The following is a 3,886-nucleotide window of genomic DNA, read 5'->3' as shown; positions in this document are numbered from 1 at the left end:
CAGCCCTGGGATTTCTTTGGAAGGAATGATGCTAAAGCTGAAGCTCCAATACTTTGACCACCTCATGCAAAGAGTTGACTCTTTGGAAAAGACTCTGATGCTGGGAGGGATTGGGGGCAGGAGGAGAAGGGGACGACAGAGGGTGAGATGGCTGGATGGCATCATCGACTCTATGGACTTGAGTCTGGGTGAACTCCGGGAGTTGGTGATGGACAGGGAGGCCTGGTGTGCTGCGCTTCATGGGGTGGCAAAGAGTCGGACACGACTGAGCGACTGAACTGAACTGAACTGATGGAATTTAGAAATATGGTAACAATGACCCTATATACAAGACAGCAAAAGAGACACAGAGGTACAGAAGACACTTTTGGACTCTGTGGGAGAAGGTGAGGGTGGGATAATTTGAGAGAATAGCATCAAAACATGTATATTACCATATGTGAAATAGATGACCAGTCCAAGTTCAATGCATGAAAAAGAGCAATCAAAGTTGGTGCACTGGGACAACCCAGAGGGATGGGATAGGCAGGGAGGTAGGAGTGGGATTCCAGAAGTGGGGACACATGTAAACCCATGTCTGATTCATGTCAATATATGGCAAAAACCACCAGAGTATTGTAAATTAATTAGCCTCCAATTAAAATGAATAAATGAAAAAAAAAAAAAGAATTTTCCACCGTTTGTTGTAATCCACACAGTCAAAGGCTTTAGTATAATTATCTAACCTTAGTTTATACATCCTGGAGAAGGCAATGGCACCCCACTCCAGTACTCTTTTTGGAAAATCCCATAGACGGAGGAGCCTGGTAGTCTGCAGTCCATGGGGTCGCTAAGAGTCGGACACGACTGAGCGACTTCACTTTTCACTTTTCACTTTCATGCATTGGAGAAGGAAATGGCAACCCACTCCAGTGTTCTTGCCTGGAGAATCCCAGGGACGGGGGAGCCTGGTGGGCTGCCATCTATGGGGTCGCACAGAGTCAGACACGACTGAAGCGACTTTGCAGCAGCAGAAGCAGTTTATACATCGAGAGTCTCAGTTCTCTGAAATTCAACCCTTTCTTGGGATTTTATTACTTTGACTCCAAACCCAGTATGAGGAAAGTAGACTGCAACTGAACTGTTTATATATCCAACTTTAATCTCTAAAGGAAGAAAAAACCTGAAAGCAACTGAGGTTTTAAACACCAGGAAAGGGATTTATGAAAAGTAACTTGAAGAATATAGAATAGACTCCTTGTGGTGTGTGTGTGTGTGTGTGAAATGTTTGAACTTAAATGTTCAGTATTAGAAGTTCAGTGAATGTGATGGTCTTCATTGTGCTGAATCATCAGTGAGTAATTTCTTGAGGAGCCTTGGAAAATGACACATGCCCAAAAGGAAAATATGAGGGGCTCTGAGGAAATTGGAAACTAAGTTTGGTAAGTAAGATTTGGACCTCTACTAGCAAGTCTTTTCTGGGATAAGCCTATCTATTTTGATGTCAATGACAATCAAGTATATGTCCGTTACCTTCCATTTAATGTTATATCAAACTGAAAGGAGTTAGACATGATTTGGGAAAGGAATGCAAATTGAATAGTGTAATGTGGTATTTTGGAAGCTGTGTAGCTGTACCCAGATATGGGCAAAAGTCAATAGAGTGCTCTCACTAACTCAGAGACAGTACTCCAAGCTCTGGTCTCTGGCCCATGCAAAAATTTTAGTGTAAAGCTTACTTTAAAAGAAATATTAAATTTTAAGATAGCAGGTTTTATTTTTCCCCTAAGACCCATATGGAAGATCTCAAGAATATAAACATGTTACCCACCTTTATCCTTACCCCCTGTTGATAAACAAACCTATACCACTGGGTTTGTTTATTCCAAAGTAGATAAGCATGTGCTCACCACCAACAAAACATTGCTGGTTTTACACTCCAGTGACTCTTGGGCCATCTGTCTAGGTATTAAGTATTTTGATTCTTTCTTCAGCTGACATAAGATGATGATCAAGGACAACTCTTTAGTCTCCAGTCACAGAGACTCCTGACTGAGGTAATGAAGAAAGGCTTAACTCCATTCCATTCCATGCAGGAAAATACTTTTACATGGCAAAATATTTTTACATGGCAAAAATACTAACTCCATTCAATTTCCATGCAGGAAAATCTGAGAACCAGAAACGACATTAGGCAGGAACAACACTTAGGAGGTAAACTAGAGTCCAAAAATCTGAGTTCTACTGAAAGTATACTCCCAAAATATAGAAACTAAGGTAGATCTTTTAGCTTTAAAACTAGTTAAAAGAGGATGATAACGCATAAGTAAAGAGACTCCCTGATTGTCCAATTCACTCTGCTAGATATTACAGTAGACTTAAAGATAGATAAAAGTACCCCCTAATTTAGGATGGTTTTCAGTGGGGGTGTCAAACAAATGCAGAAGATGGGATATAAACCAAGTAATCATAAAAAGGGAAACTGAAGAATGGATGAGAGAGAAAGGATGAACAAGTCTGACATTATAAAAGAGGTGCTCAAATATCAGTTGCATTTAATAAACTATACCCACAATTCCCAGGTTTTTGCTGGGATTTGATATATTATTTTCATGTTGATTTTGCACTCACATAAGTGCACTCACATAGACCATCACATAAGTAAGAAGTTTTGTATTTTACATGGCAAAAATACTAACTCCATTCCTTTTTTCCCCCCCTACTTAAGAAATCATATGAAAATTGAAAATGAGTAAAAATGATAAAAATGCATTTGTAACAGAGGTAAATTATTCAAATAATTTGTGATTGAACTGTTATTATTGTTTATCACTTGTGGAACACCTCAGTTAAGGAATTTGTACCAACTAAAATGTTGAGACAAAGTTTTGAATCTTTTAAATTTTTAAGGTTAAAAATAGAAAACTGACAGTGAATAATCATGAAATAATACTACTGGCATTCTTTTACAAAGAAGATAGAAGATATAATCAGCCATAATAATCAGAAATTGGTTACCAAAAATTCTAGGCATCTGGCTATAATCTGAAATGTAGTTTTAAGTATTCAAACAAAAATGGATTTATAATATAATGAAATAAACAGCTTACAATCTAATTGACATGATTATAAATCATTTGTTCTCATTTCTATCTTCTTTATCTTCTTAATGACATTTGTCTCAGGTACACATCAACAAAATAGAAAACAAGCAAATCCTAGGGCATTGCTTGCAACTAGAGATACAAATAATCAATATCACAACTTGAATATATTGAAGCATATTGGGGAAGTTGGACATATCTGAGATTCTCTCTACCAAATCTCATTTATCTGTCTCAATTTGGCCTCAGTGCTTGGAAACCAACTTGGAATAATTAAAAGTGCATGAATTTGTGAGACAGACAGATCTGAGTTAAAGAGTGTTTCATTCCTAGATCATCTTGACAAGTTAACAATCTTCTCTGAGTCTCACTTTTTGTATAGAAGGGTAATAGCACCTATCTTTTGGTGAATATTACACATGCTATCTTTTATGTGTCTATTGGAGCTATATGCTAACCCTCTGGATCCTGAGAACAGTGTTTGGAAATTAAATGAGATGGTATAAAACTATCTATATTATAAACACTCAATTCATTTTTCATTCCTTAATTTTATACCTCCTTGGCATTAGCCCATCAATTTGATAAGTTCCAGTTAGGTGGGAGGGAGGCATATAGAAAAAAACCCTTCTGTCTGAGGCCATAAATAGTGACTTTACATCATGATCAATGTGTCTATGGGACAATAGCAAAGGTTTAGATTCTCTTCTCCTATACTTTGCTTAATGCACTAAAAATGTTCTTCACCCATAACTTCTTTGATAAACAGTCCTTCAGGGTTGTTTGCAAATAAATAAATATGT

This window comes from Bison bison, unplaced genomic scaffold (assembly GCF_000754665.1).
Source record: "Bison bison bison isolate TAMUID 2011002044 unplaced genomic scaffold, Bison_UMD1.0 scf7180017864054, whole genome shotgun sequence".
Classification (NCBI taxonomy): domain Eukaryota; kingdom Metazoa; phylum Chordata; class Mammalia; order Artiodactyla; family Bovidae; genus Bison; species Bison bison.
This window is presented reverse-complemented; position numbering follows the sequence as displayed.